The sequence below is a fragment of the Motacilla alba genome, chromosome 12 (assembly GCF_015832195.1).
Source record: "Motacilla alba alba isolate MOTALB_02 chromosome 12, Motacilla_alba_V1.0_pri, whole genome shotgun sequence".
Classification (NCBI taxonomy): Eukaryota; Metazoa; Chordata; class Aves; order Passeriformes; family Motacillidae; genus Motacilla; species Motacilla alba.
In genome coordinates this window covers 16005037-16019681 of record NC_052027.1, presented here as the reverse complement: position 1 = coordinate 16019681, position 14645 = coordinate 16005037, and the positions used below count along the sequence as shown (strand labels likewise).

At 52.4% G+C, this 14645-nt stretch overlaps 1 protein-coding gene across 2 annotated transcripts in view; it reads left to right on the top strand.

Moving 5' to 3' along the window:
- The window catches only part of CACNA2D2 (calcium voltage-gated channel auxiliary subunit alpha2delta 2), a 213884-nt gene that overhangs the window by 150839 nt on the left and 48400 nt on the right, over window positions 1–14645 (top strand). The gene's annotated exons all lie outside the window — the stretch shown is intronic.

Sequence of the window (14645 nt, the reverse complement as noted above, 5' to 3'; positions counted from 1 at the left end):
CCTTCCACTTTCATGTCTCTGTCCTTTCCCTTGGTTCCTGATTGCCCTGTCTCATCCAAATAAGCACCCTATAACACTGCCCCAAACGCAGCCCCTCCTTGCTGGCTGGGGCTCCCAGCTGCAGCAGAGATGCACTCGGAGCAAGCAGGTTCCTGTCCCCCAAACCAGGGCAGCAGAAGGGCCTGCTCTCCTTGCCTTGCTTTTGCTGGTACTCCCAAACCCTGGTTTATTTATGTCAGACCTCTTCAGCGGTACTGAGCTCTGTAGTAATGAGTGATGATTTTGGTAGTTTTGAGATAAGAGGTCTTGTGTGGGGCAAGGGATGTCCTCTGCCTTGAAGTGTCAGCCAACAGGACGGGAATAGGGGTGACTGCTGCAGGGCCTGGAGCCCAGGTCCTGGTTTGTTCTGGCTCAGGAGCTGGTGGTGGTCTCTCAGCATGCTGGTAGTAGCATGTGTGCTCAGACACCTAGATTGCTGCTGGGTGTGGGGACCGTGCCATAGCTGTGTGGGTGAGGATAAAATCAGGGCTGGGTGTGCTGGGAGGGTCAGTACCTCCTAGAGCAGGAGCAGAGCTGCCAAAGGGATGCTTGAGAGCCTTGTCTCCATCTGTGCGCCTCCTAGGACACCATGGGAGGCTTTCCCTGTGGGAGCAATGCCTGACACTGCCATGACTGATGGCCCAGTTTGGCTTATGGAAGAGCCACAGTTGATTAGTTGCCTGGGCTCTCCCAGGCATTCCCATCAGCTGTCAGCTCCAAGGTTCACGGTCCCAAAGCAACAAGGGCCTTGACACAAGGTGCAGTCCCAGATATCCCATTGTCAGGCAGCTTTTCTACTTTAACTCAGTGTTGTGGGGGCACTTGAAGCCACATGGGGATGTTGGGTCACAGGGCTGGATGACGATGTGGTTCACTGATGACTGGGAGAGCTGCTGCCAACTGTATCTCAGAAACTAGCACAGCTCTATGTATGAAAAAACAACCCACAACTCAAAATACTACATTGTAAAATATCTGGTTTTATTTACACTTACACTGGTTGTATTGGCTCAATTCCTTGCAGTTACACACTAAATTATTTATGCTGCATTTTTCAAGATTAGTGTAAGAGGAAAGACCATAAGGTCATGGGCTCTGCAGGTCCAGGAGGAAGGAGAGAGGGTCCTGTGCCTGTGGGGGACATTGGGAACTGTGTGTCCCATCAGCCAGCACTGACTCACTGTGTCACATCCAGATGGGTCATGAAGTCTGACACTGCAGCCTGAATGTCAGCTAGGTCTGGGCTCCTGCACTCCTAAAAAGCACAGAGAGGTGCAGTCACCACCTGAATATCTGTGTGGGCAAGGGAGGCCTGGATGCCCTGGTGCTGGAGGTTTCTTTTCATTCTAGCACATTTCCAAACCCCCCTCTCCAGCATTTTGGTTCCCCCAACACATCCTGCCTCTTACCAGCATGGAGTTGAAGATAGCTGAGTGCTTTCCCTGGCTCCAAGGGTGAAAGGGCTCTGGTGTCTGAGGGTGTGAGCAGATAACAGCCACAGCTACCTCCAGTCCTCCCCTTCAGCAGGTGTGGGGCTGGCACCTCTGGCTGGCACTGCTGCTGTTATTGCTGCCTGGTTCCTGCTGCTCCCCTGCAGCACCTTTGGGTTTTGTAGCTTTGGATCCTGTCAGTGAGGTGCAGGGCTGGGCAGGGTGCTGGAGCATGAGCTGTGATTTCCATGCCTCTGTCAGCTGCTCTGGAGCAGCCCCATGTCTGGCTGTTATCAAATGTCTCAGAGTTATTCCCTGCAATCGCCAGGCGAGACCCGGCTTCACAGCCTGACCAGCAATGTGCAAAGCACCAGAGTAGGGCATCTTGTGCCTTTAAAATCAAAACCAATAATAACAACACTAAAAAGACTATTACCATTATTGAATAAAACACCAACAATTTTAAAAAAAAGGAAAAATTTCTTTTAAATATTGTTGCTGCGTTTCCAGCTGTTCAAATCTTCTGTATTTAGTTATCGTAACAACAAAGTGCTGCATCTGATTTGAGCAGCGGGGAGGCAGCACCATTATTCAGGAGGATTTTAAGCAGTTGGGTTTTCTTCCTCGCAGTGGTGCTCTCTCGCCTGTTAGAAGTCCCTTTGTTGCCTTGGCACCCCTGCCCGTGGTGGCGGAGATGGCACCGCGCACTGGCGGAGGGCCCTGCCAGCGCTTAGCAACGCGGCCGTGCCAGGCGGCCCGGGGAGCCGGGCAGCGCAGGAGGCTGCCAAAGGCAGGCCAGGGCTGCTCCGAGCTTCCCCGGGGAGCTCTCACGCTGCAGAGTTCATGGGGGAGAAGGAAATCAGAGCGGTGAGACCCCGGCTGCCGCTGGTGCTGCTGCTGCAGGGAGCACAGGGCTGTCAAAGGAGGTCCTCTTGGCTGAGCCAACCCTGGGGCAGGAGGAGGTGGGGATGCTGCTGCCAGGGGCTGCCAGGGGCTGCCAGGGGCTGCCAGGGGCTGCCAGGGCAGAAGGGAGTTGTGCTGTGTCAACAGTTTGGCTGGACCGTAGAACTGATTACATTGGAGAAGAGCTCTAAGATGAAACTCCAGAGTCCAAACTCTAACCTGACCACCACCATGTTCACCACTAAAGCATGTCCCCAGGTGCCACATCTACTGTCTGTTAAATCCCTCCAGAGATGGTCACTCAACCACTTCCCTGGGCAGCCTGTTCCAGTGCTTAACAACCCTTTCAGTGCAGAAGTTTTTCCTGATATCCAATCTAAACCTGCCCTGACACAACTTGAGGCCATTTCCTCTTGTCCTGTTGCTTGCTGCTTCAGCAAGAAGACCAACAGCCACCTGTCTAGAACTTTCAGGTAGATTAAGAGAGTGAGAAGGTCCCCTCTGAGCTTCCTTTTTTGCAGGCTGAGCCCCCCCAGCTCCCTCAGCCTCCTCATAGGACCTGTGCACCAGATCCTTCCCCAGATCCATTGCCATTCTCTTAGTGTGATCCAGCCCCTCAGTGCCGTTGTGATCAGGGCCCAAAACTGACCCCAGGATCTGATGTGTGGTCTCATCAGTGCCCAGCGTGGGGGGACAGTCACTGCCTGGTCCTGCTGACCACACTATTGCTGATCCAAGCCAGTTGCCATTGGCCTTCTTGCCCACCTGGGCTCACGTTCAGCTGCTGTCACCCAGCACCCCCAGGTCCTTTTCCACTGGGCAGCTTCCCAGCCACTGCCTGACCTGGCTGCAGAGGTACCCAAGGCAGCATGCACAGGCTGAGCATCCTGGAGGTAGGATCCCCGTGCTGGCTGCTTGAGCTGGATGAATGACCTTACAAAAGGGACGTGGAGACCTGTGGCTTGCTTCTGTTTTGGGCAACAAAAGGTTCTTGTTGCAGGTGGCCATGGGGTGCAGCCAGGTAACATGGGATGGGGCCAGGCAGCCTCCCTGCAGCAGCATGTCAAGGGCAGCTTGGTTGGGGCATCAGGGATTCATGGAGGTGAGATGATTGCTGAGAACTTGGTTTTGTCACCCCACATTGGTGGGGATGGAGAGGAAGGTGGAGGCATCTGGTGTGGGAGACTGCAGCAGAGGCTGGGGAGGCTGAACAAGCAGGAGCAGGATGAGGACAAGGACACGGCAGATTTCCTTCCTATCACAAAATGCTGTTTTGGTACCATCTCCCCAAGGTGGGGTGGGTTGTCAGAGATGTGCAAAAGCATGCAAAGACTCTCAGAACCATTTTGAATGGCCTTGATCAGCCGAGTGGAGACAAACTGCTACGGCTCTGGAGACCAGGGGGGCCGGTGAGCCCAGTGGGAAGGACACACAATGAGCCTGTGTCCAGGGGACAGCCATAGCAGAGCCTCAGAGGAGGTGGCAGAAGTGGTACAAGGTCACAGTGTCTGGCACAAGGTCAGCAGGTGGCCAGCGCTGACCTGGTCCTCACGCATGGCGTTTCAGGTGCTGGGCCACACGAAAGCTTTGCAAACAGGAGTGACCACAGTGTCCCCGGGCCCCTCGCCACCGCGGCGCGTTCCCCAAAAGGTTACCTCCAACCAGAGGTGCACTGTGGGTAATGAGATGCAAATTGATAGCAAGACAATAAGACTGTCTTGTGAGCCCTTCGACAGGGGCCAGTGTTTAAAAGTCAGCCTGATTGCCTCGCTGGCAATTTGCATAGCATTAACCAGAGAGATTTTCTTTTTAAACTTGAACTTTTTTTTTCCTAGAGGTCACCTCAAAGTAATTACAGCTCTGGCAGTCGCTTCATGAAAGAGAACTCTGTGGCCGTGGCTGGAGTGTGAGGAGGAGACTTACCCAGAGTGGGGAGTGGGGACACCTGTTCATGGGAATTGGGGTGGGTTTTAGTGTGTGCACTGAGATAATTCAATAAGAGAGTCCTACTGGGTGCTGAGCACTGCATCTGCTATTGGAGACACCAGGGCTTAAGTCCCAGCACATGAAAGGGATCAGTCCCCTTTGTTGTTCTCTCCAGTGCACATACAGCCTCCTCCCGGGCCTCACCTGCTTTGCTGGGCTGGAAGGGGATAGGGGGACCCTGTTGCCCACTTGGGATGCTGTGGTGAAGTATGTTGGGAGAGCCAAGCCCTGAGGTGTTTGCAACTTTCTTTCTCCACAGTTCAGTTCAAGTGGGGATTTCAAGCTTTTTTCTTTGAAGTCTTTGTAAAAGTGACTGGAGACCTCAGCCAAGGAGTTCTACAGGAGAGTGGTGTCAGACTGCTGGGAGCACGGTGGCTGGTCTGCTCTGACCTAGGCCATTTACTTTGACAGTTGAACTCTTTGGATTTAAAGTGGGCAGGTGTCCCTTAGTGTTGCAATTGGACAAGATGATTACCTCAGGTCGCTTCCACCCAAACTGTTCTGCTCTGTTCTACTCCACTTTGCTGTACTCTGGCTTTTAGCAGGTTGATTGCTTAGTGCAGATCTTTGTAACCCATTTGGTTTGACCAAGGTGAGGAGCAGTGCTTTCCTTGGCAGCTCTGCCAGCACCCCTGAGGAGCAGCCGGGAGCAGCTTGGAGGGAGATGGGGCTGCCCTCTCATCCCCAGCAAAGTGTCTGCCCAGCCTGCGAGCAGGCGTGAGCTCTGCAGAGGTGCAGCTACGCTGCTGCAAATACAGAGCCAGGCAGTGCTCTGACAGAGCACCTCTCATTACCAGGGCTGTCCTCAGACACGAAGCACGTGCTCCGTGCTCAGCCACCCTGTGTGGACATGGGATGGTCGCTCCAGATGGTGTCTGTTGGGTGGACGGGCTCTGCCGCCGGCTGTGCCGCGGCGCGAGCGGTCCCTGCAAGGCAGCACATCCCTGCCGTGGGAGGCAGCGAGTCGGGGTGGTGATGTGTTGGAAGAGCCAGCTGGACAATTTTATCACCATTAATATCATTTGTAGTTATGCAGGCAATGGCTATGATACAAATAATTAAATCTCATGCTTCAGAGCATCAGCTGATGGCTTGCTGCAGTCAGGAGTGAATCTCCTACGCAAAGCGCACGCGAGTGATTAACTCTGTTAGAGGGGTTGGTTTAGATCTCCTTCCTCTGGCTTGTTGCTCAGTTTCCTCCCTCCTGGCTGCAGCTGTGAGGCTCAGCACCAGGACATCCCTTTCTCCCTTCACAAAAGCCCTGCTGTTGTAGGATGCTGGAGATGCTCAGAGGAGATGCCATTCCTCCTGCCATGGAGGATGCTCAGAGGAGATGCTCAGAGGAGATGCCATGCCGGCTCCTGCCACCTGGTCTGCAGGTAAACCTGCCTGCTGGGGCATCCTCTGCTCCTGCCCAGGACCTCCAGGCCATGTGCTCATTTTCCTCCCACCTTCTAGCAGTCCTTAGATCCTGAATCCTTGGGATCTTTCTCTCTGGGCTGCCACAAACCATCAATCATCGCCTGCTAAGCCAGTGTGTGGCCATGACCTCATCTCACAAAGTTCTTCAGCCTCCTCCTCCTCATCATCACCTGGAGAGGTTCCATTCTCCAGGCTGAAACCAGCTGGATACACACACATCCTTTCCTTTCTCTGTGGCATTATTTTACCTGTCTTCTAGCAAATTATTTGAGATGTTTGCCTGAGAACAGAGCTCACAACACTCCTCTGGGTTTGTCAGCAGCTCTGGCACCCTTGATGCCTTCTCCATTCCCTGAGCAGCCCCTTTGCAGGACAGTATCCCAGCCAAACCTGGAAGGATGAAGATCAGCAGTGTGATGGCACCAGGTTATTGACCAACACTGTCTTAGCAGGTCACTGTGGCACAGTTCCTTCTTGGCTGGGAACAGCAGAGCTGTTCCTGTGACTCTGTGCCTCGTCAAGGGAATCAGGGTGGTAAAACTGAGCAGAGAATATTTTTATATTTTTCCTTCTAAGTTTTTTTTTTTCCTCTTTCCCTCTTTTTTTTTTTCCATTCCTAAAGATTGAGTATAATCAGAGCTAATCAGAAAATTATGAGCTGTCTGATTGCTGATTAGATTCCTAATGTTAATATAGTCAAGAAGCCTCTCTTAGTGTTGTATTTTAAGGGAAGTGTAAAAATAACATCTTAGAAGGAGCAAGCCAGAGCGGCTGGAGCAGCAGGAAACCCTGCACTGGCAAAGGAGAGCAGGGTTCCACCGCTGGCAAGAATTCAGGCCAGCAGAGAGGGAAGGGACAGGACCTATCTGAGCTGTACCCAGGTGTGAATGGGCTGCAGAGCCTGGGAGGAAGAGCATAAAACCAGCTCTTCCCACAGGTTAGTTTTTGGGCACACCCAAACCTGAGAATTTTGCTGCTGCACTCTGGAAGAAGGCATGCAGCTTGCTTGTTTCCCTTCCCAAAAAAGAGAATTTTCACAGATTATTTAGTTCATGCATCTCCCAGCATCATGGCCCTCCTTACCTGCTGCTGCAGCCAGGGGCAGCCTCAGGTGATGGGTAAAGGGGGTCTGGGATGTGCCCAACATCCCTGAGTGGGACCTGCAAAGACTTGCTGATAGTGGTGGAACACTCCTTGCACAAAAGGCAGGGGTGAGATACCCTCTGGGGTGCTGGTGAACACAGAGAGGATGCTACTGATCCTGGTGGGACTCGAGGGAAATCCTTGTCTGCTTGTGCTTGGCTGAGCCATTGCAAAAATCTTCTGAGCCTTCCAGAAGCAGATTTAGAGGGGGAGACACTGCATGGTGATGGCCCAGGACTGAGGTTTTGCCCTTTGTCTGTATTTAAGCACTGAGGATCAATCCATGGGGCTGATGCCTCGAGCAGTGCAGTGGAGCTGCCAGCCCTTTCCTCCCCTTTCTTCCACAGTCGCTGCCAGCAGCAGCTCGGCACTAACTCCAGGGCTGAATGCAGGTATTATGTTCTGGCACACCAATGTTCCTGTTAATAAGCTCCTCACCATTCACAGGGTGTTTTACTTTGATTCATCCCAACGGCAGTGCTGTATAATGGACTATATACTGTAATTGTCCCCCATTGTCACCACTTAATAACTTAGTATGATGTTATCGCAGCCATTCGCAGGCTCTTTTGCAAACTTTGATGAATAATATTTTGTTCTTAAGGAATTAAAAAAATTGAGGGAATGGTGAAAAGAGGCAGAAGTTGGACAGAAGTCTGCTCTAATTGCAGAGTGGTCTTAATAATAGAAATGTCCACAGCATCCAGGCTGCTTTTGTTTCTGTGTCTCTGGGAGCATCCGCTGGGCCAGCCGGGATGGAGCTGCTATTAAATACCATTTATTTTTTAAAACATCTTGATCATCAGGAATTGGCTCTGTGCATAGGGAATTTATTTTGCTTTGCTTGCTCTCGACAAGTCTGAGCTCAGACACAGCAGATGGGATCCATGTTCACTTCCACAGGGATAGGGGATGTGATATCCATGGGGTGATGCTCATGGGGTGGGTGCAGGAGCCATGAAATGATGGGCAAGAGAGTGCAAATGTTGGTGTTCTGCTGTGCATGGCTTCAGCATGGCAGCAGCCTCAGCATCTGTCAAGATATTCGGGGAGAACTTTGGGCTCAAGGTGGAGCAGCTGCAGGTAGAAGAGCTGTGCTGGAGGCTGGACGAGCATTTTCTCCACATTTGAGCTCTCTGGCTGCCTCTCCAAGTTAGATGTGCAACATCCCACCAAATATTTGTGACTCCCAAGCATTTGTCAGCTCTGAATCTTTATGGTACCTGATTCCATGTCTAGCAGGGGAAGGAAAAGTCCAGAAGAGATCAAACCCTGAATATGATGAAAAGAAGGGTGGGGAGGTGGATGCCTGGGCTAGAGTGCCCTGGGTGGGAGGCAGGGAAGGGCTCCTCGGCATCAGGTAGGAACCTAAATGAGTTTTTCCCTGTAACACATGTCCTGACCTTTTTTTTTAAAATGAAATCTATTTTATTAATTTTTTTTATCAAATCCGTCCATGAAACATTAAAGATATGACTGTGGAAAAGGTCAAGGAACGTGTAGTTGTTGAAAACTTGTTCCACTTGATGGCTTTTCCCTTAGGGAAGCTCCTCCATGCCTTCTCCTCCCCCACCTCGGTCTTTAAAACAGAAAGTGTCAAGTTGCCTTGAATTTTGGGTTTAACAGAAACAGCAAAACGTGTTCCTGGAGCAGGACAGTGGAAGGGCACTGCAGGTTCCCTCGGGGAGCTGCTGCATCAGCCCAGCGCTGGCACAGGGAAAACCTGAGCTGGGAAGGATCTCTCCCCACAAACACAGACCCCAAAGAGGGTTGTAGGGTCTCCATCCGTGCTGGAGCCATGTGCCTCAGGGAAGGGAGAGGCTTCTCAGGGGGCTGGTCTGCAGTGAGCACATATCTCAGGCAGAATTTATAAAGACAAAGCCTAAGAATTGTGTGTAGTGGCAAGTTGTCCTGGTTCCAGGACGTGTGCTTTGAATCCTTTCTCCTTGGCTTAGGTCTCTGTTTATTCCCCATGGGAATGGAAGGCAGTCACGCTTGCTGCAGGAGGGGAAGAAAGCTGAGCTCTCCTTACAGGGGCTTTGTTAGCACCAACACTTCCCAGCATCACAGCTGCCAGATTTGCAGTAGGCAATGAGAGTTGCTCTCCTTGCACATGCAAAGAGAAGGACCAAAGAAAGAAATTAAGATGATAACAACAGAGTCAAAAGAAGGCCTGTATTGAAGTTCTTTGGGCAAGTTATGTTACAGGTCGCATAATATCAGAAGTCAGTGTAAACCAGAAAATGGGGAAGTAGAGTGGATACATCTGCCAGGGGCTGGGCTCGGTGTGGAACACACCAGACCCCCTTGCATCCATGGTGGTTGTTCTCTTCCGTTTGGTTCCTTCTTTCATTGTAACTGAGGAAGCTGGGCCATAAATGGGGTTTGCTGGGCTGTAAAAATGCAGTGTTGAACAACACTGAAATTTTAGGCTCCAGACAAGAGAGAATAGGTGAATGGAGGGCAAAAGCAAAGCAGCAACCATCCTGCTCCATCAGCATAGCCTGGATTTGTCCAGTGGTCTGTAAGCATCAACAAAGGGATGGGGACTGAAGGGAAATACTGTGTGGGCATTTGGGGCTTTGAATAAGAATGCACAGCAGTGGGAAGGCACATTGGGACATCTTGACCAAGAGCAATGAGGTCTGAAGAGCTGGAGCTTTGAGCTGTGCCAAAGAGCAGGAGGCTGAAGGGCCAGGAGAGAGGGAGTGAGCACCTTGATCTCAAAAAAGGGTGTCCCAGCGGGATGAGAATGGGTCCTGGCAGCCTGGAGGCTGCCCCTTGCCCCATGGAAATGCCAGGGGGAGCTGGATGAGTGTTGAGGTCACTGTGAGCTGTCACATTGGGAACAGCCATTAGGTGGCCTTCTGAACTTGCTCCCTTCCACTTCCCTAAAACTTCCCACCTCACCTGGAGCCACTGGGGCTTCTTTGTCTGAAGGTTTGAGCAAAGCTGGTTCCAACTATTGTCCTTGTTTTTAGAGCAGAATACCACTAAAATGTCCTTTCTATGACATTTTGCACTGCAGTTGCTTTTTTTTGGTGTTAAAAACTGGCAATGTCAACGACTCTGCTTGTGTTCCTATCAGAGTACCAATGGAGGCTGAGGAACTGCTCAGTGTGTCCGATCCCTCTCAGCGGCAGGAGAGTGGCTGATGGCACTAGAGGACATCAGAAAGATGTCACATGTGTCCCCGGAGGGTTTCATGTGGGGAAGTTTTGTGGGTTTCTCTCGGAGTTTGCCAGGGTTATGGGGTGGGTGGGGGTATTTTGGGGCACTCCTGTGGGAATTTGTGCACGCCGCAAACCTGCCGTAGCACACAAAGCCGGGAGCAGAGGAGCTCTGGCAGCAGCGGGAGGTGCCACATGGAAATCCCCGCGCGGCAGCGGATAATAAACGAGCGCTTTTTACAGCTCGCACATCACGGCGCAGCAAGAGGTGATGCCTTAAAATAAATCGATTGTAAGTGGTTTCCAGTACAAACTTTCAGCAGCCTCTGCTTGAGTGAAAGGCACAGAGCTAAAGGGGAGGATCTCAAAGGCACTAAAGGCTTCATGCCCATGGAGCAGGGAGTCAGGGGTCTGCCAGGATGCAGGCTGCATTTGGGGTTTTCAGGGATGCCTCCTGCATCTCACAGGAGCTTCTGTGGTGTTGGCACCATATGGGGAGCCACAGGGAAGGGAGAGCCACTCCTTGAACAACTTCTCATCTTCACGTGGAACTTATTTGTCCAAAACTCCAAAACACGCAAGGACAATGATAAGGAAGCTTTTTTTTTTTTTTCCCCTTTGAAGACTCTGGCTGCTAAGACCTGGCCAGGCAAATTCCTCCTTCTCCTGCCTGTGACAAGCTGTATCACTTTCTTTTTTTTCCTTTATTTTCAAAAAACCCTGTTCCTCTGAGCTCTAAGCAAAATTGATTTTTAAGTGCAACTATCTCTTATAATTGCTGCTGAAACGCCTTGTGGTTATTGTAATGGATTTTGAACTGTGACAAGTCCTTCTTGATGACTGTAGCAGGAGGTCCACAGGATATTTGAGTGTGGTTTAGGGAGCACCGTTTGTTTGAATATTTGGAGTGTATTTGGGAGGAGATGGGGCTGGAGCAGTGGGCTGAGATTGTGACCAACATGCTGGCCCTTCAACACTGCAGAAGCTGAGCCCGCCCTGGGACCCCCTGCCAGAAGGGACCGTCTCCAAAAATCCTTTGTGGGAGCCATGTCCCTCCAGTCACCCATCCCACGGGAGCCACAGCACACTGGCTTGGGGGGAAAGGAGATGGAAGGAGCCCAGGGCAGCACCATCTCCTCCTCCACAGCTTGGTGAATCGCCTGCTGTCACATTTCCCAGCTCTGACCTTCCAGCAAATGCGTCTTGACCTGAATTATTTCTAGTCATCTGAAACTTTATTGTGCAGCAAGCAGCTGCTTGTCACCCAGCAGGAGAGTCCCCAAGCCCTTCCAGTCGTGGCAGAGCTCTGGCAGACGTGCTGCACCGTGCCAGGATGCGGTGTTTGTGCCCAGCAGCTCACCTGCCCTGTCACTGCTGCTCTCTCCCAGCACATGGCAGGACCATGGCAAAGCAGCTGTGGGTAGCAGCACCCACCAGGCTTTTGGCCTGGCAGCCCGTCACTGGCAGGCTTGGATTGGGAGGGACAGCCCTGACACTGCTGGGACACATCTGTCCCACCCACAACCAAAAAACAACTCTGGAGTCACATTTCTCAGGTGGTTTGTATCCATCACCCCTCTGGGATGCTGCTGACATGCCCCAGCTCTTCAGCACCTCCTGGGAGCTAGCCACCAAGATTCCAGCTTCATCCCAAAAGAGACTTTCTTCTTTGACAGCCAGAATTTTAGATTTTACTGGTCTGACTACCGTGGAAATGGTAGGAACTTCCATCAGGAACAGACTGGGCTTTCTCTGCCTTGCTCATCTGGTGAGCTGGTGCTCCAAAAGAGAGCAAGAGGTGTGAAACGAGCACCATGTAAAGTGCTGGCATGGACAGCTTGGAGAACTGTGCTGCCACAGGGCAGCTCAATACCCCTGCTTGGCTCTCCTCTGGCTCAATGTTGGCATCTCAGAGCAGAGGCCCCTGCTTTCCTCTCCATCAGCTGCAGAAGATGCAAAAGGCTACTGTGACTGCAAATGAGCGGCAAAGGGGATGGAGGAAAAGGATTTTTCTCATATCCTGAGCAGAGCAGACAAGTGTGCCTGGTTTGGCTTCCCAAGGGACCACCTGCATCCCAAAGTCAGGTATCAGCACATTCCAGCAGGACTTGAGCATGATGATATTTAGCAGTGCTGTTTAAAGTCATCTCTAATGCAAGAGCAAAGTTTGCTGCCATATGTCCAGGGTGAAAGGCAGGAGCATGCAGGATGAGGCAATGCCTGTGTGGCCAAATGCTCCTTCTGCTGACTCCACTCAGAGGAAAGGGACAGTGAGAGAGGCCAAGCCTGCCTGCACCTGTTCCTGGCCTCATCTCTCCATCCTGCCTCCCACAGCTCTGTCTCACTGCTGATGGAGGTGGGGACAGATCCTGCACCCTGGTGTGAGCCCTTCCTCCCCCAGGAGGGATGGGGCAGGAGCCAAGGAGGGTCTGAGCGGCTGAGCTGAGGCTTTGCTATTGCTGGCCCCCAGGGGCAAGTGTCCCCTGGGTTTGCAGGGCACAGTGCCCCTGCCCTCCTCTTCCCCTCCTGGGTGACAGGGAGCAGGGGCAGAGCTGCTCTCTGTTTGTGATTTTGGAAAGCAAGTATCCAGCCTCATGGAGCACAGGAACTCCAGGAGAAGAGTAACAGAGAGAGGCTTTTCTGCAAGGGGAGCAGAGCTGAAGAGAGCACCAGGCACAGTTTGTGCTGCAGGATGCCTGGTTCTCTGCACTGTCCTTTTGCCCTTGGTGCTTTGCTGTTTGTGGAAAGTTAAGCTCTTCTGGAGATCTGAGCAATATTTTGGGCTAGGAGAAACACCCTGAGCAGCAACACTCTCCCTTTCCTCACCATCCCTGCAAAGACACTGGTACCTCTCTTCTTGGGACGTTTTACTCCTCCCCTCCCTGTGGTTCTTGGGATAGTGCTGGTGTTTCCTGTTGGTAAAAAATTGTGGCCCTGGAGAAGAAGGAGAAACAAGAAATGCTGAGAGGGGAATGAGAGCCACATGCTGCCAGCCTGCAGAGCCATGAGTTACTGAGGTGCTCAGTAAAATGAAGGAAGCTGTGGCTCTGGGGCTCATCCCAGGTCCCCAGTGCCAGATGCTGGCTGTGCTACTGCCACATATTGAGTCTGCAGCAGCTCTGGCTCTGGTTTAGCTCCAGGTTTGCACTTGTGACCTCACTGCTGGCAGGGCTGGCTCTGCAGAGGTGTCCCTGCTCCCTGCCCTGCCAGACCCCAGCAATGAACACCAGCTGGTACAGAACTGAGGTCTGGGAGCCCTTGGAGGATTTACCACGTGCTCTTTGCTAGTCCCTGCGGCTTTATTTGCCCTCCCATGAGCAGGAGAACGTCAGCAGCCAGTGCTGGCCGCAGCCCCATCCTCCCTGGTGCACAGGCTGGATCCAGGCACAAGGAAGGAGAGATGGGCTCTATCCATCCCTCTCCTCCCGCACAGCCAAGGGAGTTATTGACAAACAAGTTAGTGCTTTGAAAGAAAAATGCCGCAGCATATTTGGAGCTGCTCCGTGATCAATACCGAGCCGTGGCTGAGCCTGCTGCCGACTGGATTTCAGATGATGGCTGGGGGGGTAATAAGAGCCCTGGGATCAACTGTCTCGGAGATTATTACAGGATGAGATGCTTCGCTGCTTTACAGTGTTTACTCAAGATTTATATTCCCTCTGTGTACATAAGGGGGTTGTTGTCTTTTGTCGCTGGTTGATCATTTTTGGACGGTGACGTGCACGCCGTTGGTAGGGTTTGCTTAGGGGTGAATTCCATGAACGTGATGGGGATGAGGGGGAGAGCTGGGGTGGAGGCACCCTGGAGGTGGTGGCAGGAGGTGGCACCATGAGAAAGTGCCCTCTGCCCTGTTGCATGCAGGCAGGGAGGATGGAGACGTGAAGCACATGGAATGGGCTTTTGCTCTGCAGGAACAGGTGAGGATTCAGGGCACCCTGTCCATGGAAGAGGGGCTGGTACCAGAGGAGAGGGCTTGTGCCATCGTCGTTCCTTTGTTATGGAGGAGGAAGAGCTGCAAAACCAGCACCTGGGGGATGTTCCTGCCTGGAGCTTGAGTTCCTCGGCTTTGTCATGTGTCTTTGAGTTCACCTTCTTGCCTTAACCTTTCACTAGCATCTCCCTGCCTTGGAGGAGGGCTGGCAGGTGTGACGCTGTGTGGCACTCTACCAGGGCATTTCCCTGCCTTGGAGGAGGGCTGGCAGGTGTGATGCTGTGTGGCACTCCCCTCCTGGTAGAGCAGGGCTGTTTGAATCTCCAGCACAGATCTCCCCTCCCAGCCGTGTGCTGGGCTGCGGGAGGTTAATGCAATTCAGAGCCTTGGGCAAGGCGCTGCGCTGAGGATGATAAGAGCCTCCCTGAGGGAGTTAAAGGAAGGCTTAGCAGGAGTGCCTCTCCCTGGAGCAAACATCCCTAGGCACACACAGCTGCTGCGTGATGGGCCATGGCTGGGCTTCCACACCGGCTGTGGGGAGAAGCCAGAAGCTCCATCCCAGACTGCCCGAGGAGCATCCCCATAGGCTTGGGGCACCTGTGTGGAGGCTTGGACACAGGG